Here is a 10,413-nt window from a genome sequence, read left to right on the forward strand (position 1 = left end):
TTTGAACCTTCTTTTACTATCTCATAGAGAAACTAACACAATTTTCAGGTTCAAAAAGGTCAACGGAACTTGGTATTCCCAGCCAGTCTCCCATGCTGGTACTTGCCAAGCCTTAAGCTGCATTGCTGCTGCGATCTGACGAGAGCAGGCACATTCAGCTTAGAATGGCCGTTGACAGCAGCTGTTCAATTTGAACCTTCTTTTACCATCTTTGACAGAGAAACTAACAATTTTCTGGTTCAAAAAGGTCAACAGAACTTGGGATTCCCAGCCAGTCTCCCATGCTTGTACTTGCCAAGCCTTAAGCTGCATTGTTGCTGCGATCTGACGAGAGCAGGCACATTCAGCTTAGAATGGCCGTTGACAGCAGCTGTTCAATTTGAACCTTCTTTTACTATCTCATAGAGAAACTAACACAATTTTCAGGTTCAAAAAGGTCAACAGAACTTGGGATTCCCAGCCAGTCTCCCATGCTGGTACTTGCCAAGCCTTAAGCTGCATTGCTGCTGCGATCTGACGAGAGCAGGCACATTCAGCTTAGAATGGCCGTTGACAGCAGCTGTTCAATTTGAACCTTCTTTTACCATCTTTGACAGAGAAACTAACAATTTTCAGGTTCAAAAAGGTCAACAGAACTTGGGATTCCCAGCCAGTCTCCCATGCATGTACTTGCCAAGCCTTAAGCTGCATTGTTGCTGCGATCTGACGAGAGCAGGCACATTCAGCTTAGAATGGCCGTTGACAGCAGCTGTTCAATTTAAACCTTCTTTTACTATCTCATAGAGAAACTAACACAATTTTCAGGTTCAAAAAGGTCAACAGAACTTGGGATTCCCAGCCAGTCTCCCATGCTGGTACTTGCCAAGCCTTAAGCTGCATTGCTGCTGCGATCTGACGAGAGCAGGCACATTCAGCTTAGAATGGCCGTTGACAGCAGCTGTTCAATTTGAACCTTCTTTTACTATCTCATAGAAAAACTAACACAATTTTCAGGTTCAAAAAGGTCAACAGTACTTGGGATTCCCAGCCAGTCTCCCATGCTGGTACTTGCCAAGCCTTACGCTGCATTGCTGCTGCGATCTGACGAGAGCAGGCACATTCAGCTTAGAATGGCCGATGACAGCAGCTGTTCAATTTGAACCTTCTTTTACTATCTCATAGAGAAACTAACACAATTTTCAGGTTCAAAAAGGTCAACGGAACTTGGGATTCCCAGACAGTCTCCCATGCTGGTACTTGCCAAGCCTTAAGCTGCATTGCTGCTGCGATCTGACGAGAGCAGGCACATTCAGCTTAGAATGGCCGTTGACAGCAGCTGTTCAATTTGAACCTTCTTTTACTATCTCATAGAGAAACTAACACAATTTTCAGGTTCAAAAAGGTCAACAGAACTTGGGATTCCCAGCCAGTCTCCCATGCTGGTACTTGCCAAGCCTTAAGCTGCATTGCTGCTGCGATCTGACTAGAGCAGGCACATTCAGCTTAGAATGGCCGTTGACAGCAGCTGTTCAATTTGAACCTTCTTTTACTATCTCATAGAGAAACTAACACAATTTTCAGGTTCAAAAAGGTCAACGGAACTTGGGATTCCCAGCCAGTCTCCCATGCTGGTACTTGCCAAGCTTTAAGCTGCTGCGATCTGACGAGAGCAGGCACATTCAGCTTAGAATGGCCGTTGACAGCAGCTGTTCAATTTGAACCTTCTTTTACTATCTCATAGAGAAACTAACACAATTTTCAGGTTCAAAAAGGTCAACAGAACTTGGGATTCCCAGCCAGTCTCCCATGCTGGTACTTGCCAAGCCTTAAGCTGCATTGCTGCTGCGATCTGATGAGAGCAGGCACATTCAGCTTAGAATGGCCGTTGACAGCAGCTGTTCAATTTGAACCTTCTTTTACTATCTCATAGAGTAACTAACACAATTTTCAGGTTCAAAAAGGTCAACGGAACTTGGGATTCCCAGCCAGTCTCCCATGCTGGTACTTGCCAAGCCTTAAGCTGCATTGCTGCTGCGATCTGACGAGAGCAGGCACATTCAGCTTAGAATGGCCGTTGACAGCAGCTGTTCAATTTGAACCTTCTTTTACTATCTCATAGAGAAACTAACACAATTTTCAGGTTCAAAAAGGTCAACGGAACTTGGGATTCCCAGACAGTCTCCCATGCTGGTACTTGCCAAGCCTTAAGCTGCATTGCTGCTGCGATCTGACGAGAGCAGGCACATTCAGCTTAGAATGGCCGTTGACAGCAGCTGTTCAGTTTGAACCTTCTTTTACTATCTCATAGAGAAACTAACACAATTTTCAGGTTCAAAAAGGTCAACGGAACTTAGAATTCGCAGCCAGTCTCCCATGCTGGTACTTGCCAAGCCTTAAGCCGCATCGCTGCTGTGATCCGACAAGAGCACGCACATTCAGCTTAGAATGGCCGTTGACACCAGCTGTTCAATTTGAACCTTCTTTTACTATCTCATAGAGAAACTAACACAATTTTCAGGTTCAAAAAGGTCAACGGAACTTGGGATTCCCAGCCAGTCTCCCATGCTGGTACTTACCAAGCCTTAAGCTGCATTGCTGCTGCCATCTGACGAGAGCAGGCACATTCAGCTTAGAATGGCCGTTGACAGCAGCTGTTCAATTTGAACCTTCTTTTACCATCTTTGACAGAGAAACTAACAATTTTCAGGTTCAAAAAGGTCAACAGAACTTGGGATTCCCAGCCAGTCTCCCATGCTGGTACTTGCCAAGCCTTAAGCTGCATTGCTGCTGCGATCTGACGAGAGCAGGCACATTCAGCTTAGAATGGCCGTTGACAGCAGCTGTTCAGTTTGAACCTTCTTTTACCATCTTTGACAGAGAAACTAACAATTTTCAGGTTCAAAAAGGTCAACAGAACTTGGGATTCCCAGCCAGTCTCCCATGCTGGTACTTGCCAAGCCTTAAGCTGCATTGCTGCTGCGATCTGACGAGAGCAGGCACATTCAGCTTAGAATGGCCGTTGACAGCAGCTGTTCAGTTTGAACCTTCTTTTACTATCTCATAGAGAAACTAACACAATTTTCAGGTTCAAAAAGGTCAACGGAACTTGGAATTCGCAGCCAGTCTCCCATGCTGGTACTTGCCAAGCCTTAAGCCGCATCGCTGCTGTGATCCGACAAGAGCACGCACATTCAGCTTAGAATGGCCGTTGACAGCAGTTGTTCAATTTGAACCTTCTTTTACTATCTCATAGAGAAACTAACACAATTTTCAGGTTCAAAAAGGTCAACAGAACTTGAGATTCCCAGCCAGTCTCCCATGCTGGTACTTGCCAAACCTTAAGCTGCATTGCTGCTGCGATCTGACGAGAGCAGGCACATTCAGCTTAGAATGGCCGTTGACAGCAGCTGTTCAATTTGAACCTTCTTTTACCATCTTTGACAGAGAAACTAACAATTTTCAGGTTCAAAAAGGTCAACAGAACTTGGGATTCCCAGCCAGTCTCCCATGCTGGTACTTGCCAAGCCTTAAGCTGCATTGATGCTGCGATCTGACGAGAGCAGGCACATTCAGCTTAGAATGGCCGTTGACAGCAGCTGTTCAGTTTGAACCTTCTTTTACTATCTCATAGAGAAACTAACACAATTTTCAGGTTCAAAAAGGTCAACGGAACTTGGAATTCGCAGCCAGTCTCCCATGCTGGTACTTGCCAAGCCTTAAGCTGCATTGTTGCTGCGATCTGACGAGAGCAGGCACATTCAGCTTAGAATGGCCGTTGACAGCAGCTGTTCAGTTTGAACCTTCTTTTACTATCTCATAGAGAAACTAACACAATTTTCAGGTTCAAAAAGGTCAACGGAACTTGGTATTCCCAGCCAGTCTCCCATGCTGGTACTTGCCAAGCCTTAAGCTGCATTGCTGCTGCGATCTGACGAGAGCAGGCACATTCAGCTTAGAATGGCCGTTGACAGCAGCTGTTCAATTTGAACCTTCTTTTACCATCTTTGACAGAGAAACTAACAATTTTCTGGTTCAAAAAGGTCAACAGAACTTGGGATTCCCAGCCAGTCTCCCATGCTTGTACTTGCCAAGCCTTAAGCTGCATTGTTGCTGCGATCTGACGAGAGCAGGCACATTCAGCTTAGAATGGCCGTTGACAGCAGCTGTTCAATTTGAACCTTCTTTTACTATCTCATAGAGAAACTAACACAATTTTCAGGTTCAAAAAGGTCAACAGAACTTGGGATTCCCAGCCAGTCTCCCATGCTGGTACTTGCCAAGCCTTAAGCTGCATTGCTGCTGCGATCTGACGAGAGCAGGCACATTCAGCTTAGAATGGCCGTTGACAGCAGCTGTTCAATTTGAACCTTCTTTTACCATCTTTGACAGAGAAACTAACAATTTTCAGGTTCAAAAAGGTCAACAGAACTTGGGATTCCCAGCCAGTCTCCCATGCATGTACTTGCCAAGCCTTAAGCTGCATTGTTGCTGCGATCTGACGAGAGCAGGCACATTCAGCTTAGAATGGCCGTTGACAGCAGCTGTTCAATTTAAACCTTCTTTTACTATCTCATAGAGAAACTAACACAATTTTCAGGTTCAAAAAGGTCAACAGAACTTGGGATTCCCAGCCAGTCTCCCATGCTGGTACTTGCCAAGCCTTAAGCTGCATTGCTGCTGCGATCTGACGAGAGCAGGCACATTCAGCTTAGAATGGCCGTTGACAGCAGCTGTTCAATTTGAACCTTCTTTTACTATCTCATAGAAAAACTAACACAATTTTCAGGTTCAAAAAGGTCAACAGTACTTGGGATTCCCAGCCAGTCTCCCATGCTGGTACTTGCCAAGCCTTACGCTGCATTGCTGCTGCGATCTGACGAGAGCAGGCACATTCAGCTTAGAATGGCCGATGACAGCAGCTGTTCAATTTGAACCTTCTTTTACTATCTCATAGAGAAACTAACACAATTTTCAGGTTCAAAAAGGTCAACGGAACTTGGGATTCCCAGACAGTCTCCCATGCTGGTACTTGCCAAGCCTTAAGCTGCATTGCTGCTGCGATCTGACGAGAGCAGGCACATTCAGCTTAGAATGGCCGTTGACAGCAGCTGTTCAATTTGAACCTTCTTTTACTATCTCATAGAGAAACTAACACAATTTTCAGGTTCAAAAAGGTCAACAGAACTTGGGATTCCCAGCCAGTCTCCCATGCTGGTACTTGCCAAGCCTTAAGCTGCATTGCTGCTGCGATCTGACTAGAGCAGGCACATTCAGCTTAGAATGGCCGTTGACAGCAGCTGTTCAATTTGAACCTTCTTTTACTATCTCATAGAGAAACTAACACAATTTTCAGGTTCAAAAAGGTCAACGGAACTTGGGATTCCCAGCCAGTCTCCCATGCTGGTACTTGCCAAGCTTTAAGCTGCTGCGATCTGACGAGAGCAGGCACATTCAGCTTAGAATGGCCGTTGACAGCAGCTGTTCAATTTGAACCTTCTTTTACTATCTCATAGAGAAACTAACACAATTTTCAGGTTCAAAAAGGTCAACAGAACTTGGGATTCCCAGCCAGTCTCCCATGCTGGTACTTGCCAAGCCTTAAGCTGCATTGCTGCTGCGATCTGATGAGAGCAGGCACATTCAGCTTAGAATGGCCGTTGACAGCAGCTGTTCAATTTGAACCTTCTTTTACTATCTCATAGAGTAACTAACACAATTTTCAGGTTCAAAAAGGTCAACGGAACTTGGGATTCCCAGCCAGTCTCCCATGCTGGTACTTGCCAAGCCTTAAGCTGCATTGCTGCTGCGATCTGACGAGAGCAGGCACATTCAGCTTAGAATGGCCGTTGACAGCAGCTGTTCAATTTGAACCTTCTTTTACTATCTCATAGAGAAACTAACACAATTTTCAGGTTCAAAAAGGTCAACGGAACTTGGGATTCCCAGACAGTCTCCCATGCTGGTACTTGCCAAGCCTTAAGCTGCATTGCTGCTGCGATCTGACGAGAGCAGGCACATTCAGCTTAGAATGGCCGTTGACAGCACCTGTTCAGTTTGAACCTTCTTTTACTATCTCATAGAGAAACTAACACAATTTTCAGGTTCAAAAAGGTCAACGGAACTTGGGATTCGCAGCCAGTCTCCCATGCTGGTACTTGCCAAGCCTTAAGCCGCATCGCTGCTGTGATCCGACAAGAGCACGCACATTCAGCTTAGAATGGCCGTTGACACCAGCTGTTCAATTTGAACCTTCTTTTACTATCTCATAGAGAAACTAACACAATTTTCAGGTTCAAAAAGGTCAACGGAACTTGGGATTCCCAGCCAGTCTCCCATGCTGGTACTTACCAAGCCTTAAGCTGCATTGCTGCTGCCATCTGACGAGAGCAGGCACATTCAGCTTAGAATGGCCGTTGACAGCAGCTGTTCAATTTGAACCTTCTTTTACCATCTTTGACAGAGAAACTAACAATTTTCAGGTTCAAAAAGGTCAACAGAACTTGGGATTCCCAGCCAGTCTCCCATGCTGGTACTTGCCAAGCCTTAAGCTGCATTGCTGCTGCGATCTGACGAGAGCAGGCACATTCAGCTTAGAATAGCCGTTGACAGCAGCTGTTCAGTTTGAACCTTCTTTTACCATCTTTGACAGAGAAACTAACAATTTTCAGGTTCAAAAAGGTCAACAGAACTTGGGATTCCCAGCCAGTCTCCCATGCTGGTACTTGCCAAGCCTTAAGCTGCATTGCTGCTGCGATCTGACGAGAGCAGGCACATTCAGCTTAGAATGGCCGTTGACAGCAGCTGTTCAGTTTGAACCTTCTTTTACTATCTCATAGAGAAACTAACACAATTTTCAGGTTCAAAAAGGTCAACGGAACTTGGAATTCGCAGCCAGTCTCCCATGCTGGTACTTGCCAAGCCTTAAGCCGCATCGCTGCTGTGATCCGACAAGAGCACGCACATTCAGCTTAGAATGGCCGTTGACAGCAGTTGTTCAATTTGAACCTTCTTTTACTATCTCATAGAGAAACTAACACAATTTTCAGGTTCAAAAAGGTCAACAGAACTTGAGATTCCCAGCCAGTCTCCCATGCTGGTACTTGCCAAACCTTAAGCTGCATTGCTGCTGCGATCTGACGAGAGCAGGCACATTCAGCTTAGAATGGCCGTTGACAGCAGCTGTTCAATTTGAACCTTCTTTTACTATCTCATAGAGAAACTAACACAATTTTCAGGTTCAAAAAGGTCAACAGAACTTGGGATTCCCAGCCAGTCTCCCATGCTGGTACTTACCAAGCCTTAAGCTGCATTGCTGCTGCCATCTGACGAGAGCAGGCACATTCAGCTTAGAATGGCCGTTGACAGCAGCTGTTCAATTTGAACCTTCTTTTACCATCTTTGACAGAGAAACTAACACAATTTTCAGGTTCAAAAAGGTCAACAGAACTTGGGATTCCCAGCCAGTCTCCCATGCTGGTACTTGCCAAGCCTTAAGCTGCATTGCTGCTGCGATCTGACGAGAGCAGGCACAATCAGCTTAGAATGGCTGTTGACAGCAGCTGTTCAATTTGAACCTTCTTTTACCATCTTTGACAGAGAAACTAACAATTTTCAGGTTCAAAAAGGTCAACAGAACTTGGGATTCCCAGCCAGTCTCCCATGCTGGTACTTGCCAAGCCTTAAGCTGCATTGATGCTGCGATCTGACGAGAGCAGGCACATTCAGCTTAGAATGGCCGTTGACAGCAGCTGTTCAGTTTGAACCTTCTTTTACTATCTCATAGAGAAACTAACACAATTTTCAGGTTCAAAAAGGTCAACGGAACTTGGAATTCGCAGCCAGTCTCCCATGCTGGTACTTGCCAAGCCTTAAGCCGCATCGCTGCTGTGATCCGACAAGAGCACGCACATTCAGCTTAGAATGGCCGTTGACAGCAGCTGTTCAATTTGAACCTTCTTTTACTATCTCATAGAGAAACTAACACAATTTTCAGGTTCAAAAAGCTCAACAGAACTTGGGATTCCCAGCCAGTCTCCCATGCTGGTACTTGCCAAGCCTTAAGCTGCATTGCTGCTGCCATCTGACGAGAGCAGGCACATTCAGCTTAGAATGGCCGTTGACAGCATCTGTTCAATTTGAACCTTCTTTTACCATCTTTGACAGAGAAACTAACAATTTTCAGGTTCAAAAAGGTCAACAGAACTTGGGATTCCCAGCCAGTCTCCCATGCTGGTACTTGCCAAGCCTTAAGCTGCATTGCTGCTGCGATCTGACGAGAGCAGGCACATTCAGCTTAGAATGGCCGTTGACAGCAGCTGTTCAGTTTGAACCTTCTTTTACTATCTCATAGAGAAACTAACACAATTTTCAGGTTCAAAAAGGTCAACGGAACTTGGAATTCGCAGCCAGTCTCCCATGCTGGTACTTGCCAAGCCTTAAGCCGCATCGCTGCTGTGATCCGACAAGAGCACGCACATTCAGCTTAGAATGGCCGTTGACAGCAGCTGTTCAATTTGAACCTTCTTTTACTATCTCATAGAGAAACTAACACAATTTTCAGGTTCAAAAAGGTCAACGGAACTTGGGATTCCCAGCCAGTCTCCCATGCTGGTACTTGCCAAGCCTTAAGCTGCATTGCTGCTGCGATCTGACGAGAGCAGGCACATTCAGCTTAGAATGGCCGTTGACAGCAGCTGTTCAATTTGAACCTTCTTTTACCATCTTTGACAGAGAAACTAACAATTTTCAGGTTCAAAAAGGTCAACAGAACTTGGGATTCCCAGCCAGTCTCCCATGCTGGTACTTGCCAAGCCTTAAGCTGCATTGATGCTGCGATCTGACGAGAGCAGGCACATTCAGCTTAGAATGGCCGTTGACAGCAGCTGTTCAGTTTGAACCTTCTTTTACTATCTCATAGAGAAACTAACACAATTTTCAGGTTCAAAAAGGTCAACGGAACTTGGAATTCGCAGCCAGTGTCCCATGCTGGTACTTGCCAAGCCTTAAGCCGCATCGCTGCTGTGATCCGACAAGAGCACGCACATTCAGCTTAGAATGGCCGTTGACAGCAGCTGTTCAATTTGAACCTTCTTTTACTATCTCATAGAGAAACTAACACAATTTTCAGGTTCAAAAAGCTCAACAGAACTTGGGATTCCCAGCCAGTCTCCCATGCTGGTACTTGCCAAGCCTTAAGCTGCATTGCTGCTGCCATCTGACGAGAGCAGGCACATTCAGCTTAGAATGGCCGTTGACAGCAGCTGTTCAGTTTGAACCTTCTTTTACTATCTCATAGAGAAACTAACACAATTTTCAGGTTCAAAAAGGTCAACGGAACTTGGAATTCGCAGCCAGTCTCCCATGCTGGTACTTGCCAAGCCTTAAGCCGCATCGCTGCTGTGCTCCGACAAGAGCACGCACATTCAGCTTAGAATGGCCGTTGACAGCAGCTGTTCAATTTGAACCTTCTTTTACTATCTCATAGAGAAACTAACACAATTTTCAGGTTCAAAAAGGTCAACGGAACTTGGGATTCGCAGCCAGTCTCCCATGCTGGTACTTGCCAAGCCTTAAGCCGCATCGCTGCTGTGATCCGACAAGAGCACGCACATTCAGCTTAGAATGGCCGTTGACACCAGCTGTTCAATTTGAACCTTCTTTTACTATCTCATAGAGAAACTAACACAATTTTCAGGTTCAAAAAGGTCAACGGAACTTGGGATTCCCAGCCAGTCTCCCATGCTGGTACTTACCAAGCCTTAAGCTGCATTGCTGCTGCCATCTGACGAGAGCAGGCACATTCAGCTTAGAATGGCCGTTGACAGCAGCTGTTCAATTTGAACCTTCTTTTACCATCTTTGACAGAGAAACTAACAATTTTCAGGTTCAAAAAGGTCAACAGAACTTGGGATTCCCAGCCAGTCTCCCATGCTGGTACTTGCCAAGCCTTAAGCTGCATTGCTGCTGCGATCTGACGAGAGCAGGCACATTCAGCTTAGAATGGCCGTTGACAGCAGCTGTTCAATTTGAACCTTCTTTTACCATCTTTGACAGAGAAACTAACAATTTTCAGGTTCAAAAAGGTCAACAGAACTTGGGATTCCCAGCCAGTCTCCCATGCTGGTACTTGCCAAGCCTTAAGCTGCATTGATGCTGCGATCTGACGAGAGCAGGCACATTCAGCTTAGAATGGCCGTTGACAGCAGCTGTTCAGTTTGAACCTTCATTTACTATCTCATAGAGAAACTAACACAATTTTCAGGTTCAAAAAGGTCAACGGAACTTGGAATTCGCAGCCAGTCTCCCATGCAGGTACTTGCCAAGCCTTAAGCCGCATCGCTGCTGTGATCGGACAAGAGCACGCACATTCAGCTTAGAATGGCCGTTGACAGCAGCTGTTCAATTTGAACCTTCTTTTACTATCTCATAGAGAAA

At 45.6% G+C, this 10,413-nt stretch overlaps 41 pseudogenes; all 41 read right to left on the reverse strand.

Moving 5' to 3' along the window:
* Positions 1-57: 57 nt before the first annotated feature.
* Positions 58-176, reverse strand: LOC140078547 (5S ribosomal RNA; annotated as a pseudogene).
* A 70-nt stretch (positions 177-246) lies between these two features.
* LOC140087104 (5S ribosomal RNA) lies at positions 247-365 on the reverse strand (annotated as a pseudogene).
* A 70-nt stretch (positions 366-435) lies between these two features.
* On the reverse strand, positions 436-554 carry LOC140080352 (5S ribosomal RNA; annotated as a pseudogene).
* A 70-nt stretch (positions 555-624) lies between these two features.
* LOC140089536 (5S ribosomal RNA) lies at positions 625-743 on the reverse strand (annotated as a pseudogene).
* Positions 744-813: 70 nt separating this feature from the next.
* On the reverse strand, positions 814-932 carry LOC140080353 (5S ribosomal RNA; annotated as a pseudogene).
* A 70-nt stretch (positions 933-1,002) lies between these two features.
* On the reverse strand, positions 1,003-1,121 carry LOC140093909 (5S ribosomal RNA; annotated as a pseudogene).
* Positions 1,122-1,191: 70 nt separating this feature from the next.
* On the reverse strand, positions 1,192-1,310 carry LOC140086936 (5S ribosomal RNA; annotated as a pseudogene).
* Positions 1,311-1,380: 70 nt separating this feature from the next.
* On the reverse strand, positions 1,381-1,499 carry LOC140092681 (5S ribosomal RNA; annotated as a pseudogene).
* A 251-nt stretch (positions 1,500-1,750) lies between these two features.
* Positions 1,751-1,869, reverse strand: LOC140080122 (5S ribosomal RNA; annotated as a pseudogene).
* Positions 1,870-1,939: 70 nt separating this feature from the next.
* Positions 1,940-2,058, reverse strand: LOC140099556 (5S ribosomal RNA; annotated as a pseudogene).
* Positions 2,059-2,128: 70 nt separating this feature from the next.
* On the reverse strand, positions 2,129-2,247 carry LOC140087059 (5S ribosomal RNA; annotated as a pseudogene).
* Positions 2,248-2,506: 259 nt separating this feature from the next.
* On the reverse strand, positions 2,507-2,625 carry LOC140090240 (5S ribosomal RNA; annotated as a pseudogene).
* A 70-nt stretch (positions 2,626-2,695) lies between these two features.
* LOC140080354 (5S ribosomal RNA) lies at positions 2,696-2,814 on the reverse strand (annotated as a pseudogene).
* Positions 2,815-2,884: 70 nt separating this feature from the next.
* On the reverse strand, positions 2,885-3,003 carry LOC140080356 (5S ribosomal RNA; annotated as a pseudogene).
* Positions 3,004-3,262: 259 nt separating this feature from the next.
* LOC140092975 (5S ribosomal RNA) lies at positions 3,263-3,381 on the reverse strand (annotated as a pseudogene).
* A 70-nt stretch (positions 3,382-3,451) lies between these two features.
* On the reverse strand, positions 3,452-3,570 carry LOC140085671 (5S ribosomal RNA; annotated as a pseudogene).
* A 70-nt stretch (positions 3,571-3,640) lies between these two features.
* Positions 3,641-3,759, reverse strand: LOC140085973 (5S ribosomal RNA; annotated as a pseudogene).
* A 70-nt stretch (positions 3,760-3,829) lies between these two features.
* LOC140078558 (5S ribosomal RNA) lies at positions 3,830-3,948 on the reverse strand (annotated as a pseudogene).
* A 70-nt stretch (positions 3,949-4,018) lies between these two features.
* LOC140087105 (5S ribosomal RNA) lies at positions 4,019-4,137 on the reverse strand (annotated as a pseudogene).
* Positions 4,138-4,207: 70 nt separating this feature from the next.
* Positions 4,208-4,326, reverse strand: LOC140080357 (5S ribosomal RNA; annotated as a pseudogene).
* A 70-nt stretch (positions 4,327-4,396) lies between these two features.
* Positions 4,397-4,515, reverse strand: LOC140089538 (5S ribosomal RNA; annotated as a pseudogene).
* A 70-nt stretch (positions 4,516-4,585) lies between these two features.
* Positions 4,586-4,704, reverse strand: LOC140080359 (5S ribosomal RNA; annotated as a pseudogene).
* A 70-nt stretch (positions 4,705-4,774) lies between these two features.
* Positions 4,775-4,893, reverse strand: LOC140093910 (5S ribosomal RNA; annotated as a pseudogene).
* A 70-nt stretch (positions 4,894-4,963) lies between these two features.
* Positions 4,964-5,082, reverse strand: LOC140087182 (5S ribosomal RNA; annotated as a pseudogene).
* Positions 5,083-5,152: 70 nt separating this feature from the next.
* Positions 5,153-5,271, reverse strand: LOC140092682 (5S ribosomal RNA; annotated as a pseudogene).
* A 251-nt stretch (positions 5,272-5,522) lies between these two features.
* On the reverse strand, positions 5,523-5,641 carry LOC140080133 (5S ribosomal RNA; annotated as a pseudogene).
* Positions 5,642-5,711: 70 nt separating this feature from the next.
* LOC140099557 (5S ribosomal RNA) lies at positions 5,712-5,830 on the reverse strand (annotated as a pseudogene).
* Positions 5,831-5,900: 70 nt separating this feature from the next.
* LOC140087304 (5S ribosomal RNA) lies at positions 5,901-6,019 on the reverse strand (annotated as a pseudogene).
* A 259-nt stretch (positions 6,020-6,278) lies between these two features.
* Positions 6,279-6,397, reverse strand: LOC140090241 (5S ribosomal RNA; annotated as a pseudogene).
* Positions 6,398-6,467: 70 nt separating this feature from the next.
* Positions 6,468-6,586, reverse strand: LOC140084707 (5S ribosomal RNA; annotated as a pseudogene).
* A 70-nt stretch (positions 6,587-6,656) lies between these two features.
* LOC140080360 (5S ribosomal RNA) lies at positions 6,657-6,775 on the reverse strand (annotated as a pseudogene).
* A 259-nt stretch (positions 6,776-7,034) lies between these two features.
* Positions 7,035-7,153, reverse strand: LOC140092976 (5S ribosomal RNA; annotated as a pseudogene).
* Positions 7,154-7,223: 70 nt separating this feature from the next.
* LOC140091956 (5S ribosomal RNA) lies at positions 7,224-7,342 on the reverse strand (annotated as a pseudogene).
* Positions 7,343-7,414: 72 nt separating this feature from the next.
* LOC140084718 (5S ribosomal RNA) lies at positions 7,415-7,533 on the reverse strand (annotated as a pseudogene).
* Positions 7,534-7,603: 70 nt separating this feature from the next.
* On the reverse strand, positions 7,604-7,722 carry LOC140085672 (5S ribosomal RNA; annotated as a pseudogene).
* A 448-nt stretch (positions 7,723-8,170) lies between these two features.
* LOC140080361 (5S ribosomal RNA) lies at positions 8,171-8,289 on the reverse strand (annotated as a pseudogene).
* Positions 8,290-8,548: 259 nt separating this feature from the next.
* LOC140099558 (5S ribosomal RNA) lies at positions 8,549-8,667 on the reverse strand (annotated as a pseudogene).
* A 70-nt stretch (positions 8,668-8,737) lies between these two features.
* On the reverse strand, positions 8,738-8,856 carry LOC140085674 (5S ribosomal RNA; annotated as a pseudogene).
* An 826-nt stretch (positions 8,857-9,682) lies between these two features.
* Positions 9,683-9,801, reverse strand: LOC140090242 (5S ribosomal RNA; annotated as a pseudogene).
* Positions 9,802-9,871: 70 nt separating this feature from the next.
* On the reverse strand, positions 9,872-9,990 carry LOC140080362 (5S ribosomal RNA; annotated as a pseudogene).
* A 70-nt stretch (positions 9,991-10,060) lies between these two features.
* On the reverse strand, positions 10,061-10,179 carry LOC140085675 (5S ribosomal RNA; annotated as a pseudogene).
* Positions 10,180-10,413: the final 234 nt, after the last annotated feature.

Source organism: Engystomops pustulosus, chromosome 9, assembly GCF_040894005.1.
Source record: "Engystomops pustulosus chromosome 9, aEngPut4.maternal, whole genome shotgun sequence".
In the NCBI taxonomy this organism is placed as follows: Eukaryota; Metazoa; Chordata; class Amphibia; order Anura; family Leptodactylidae; genus Engystomops; species Engystomops pustulosus.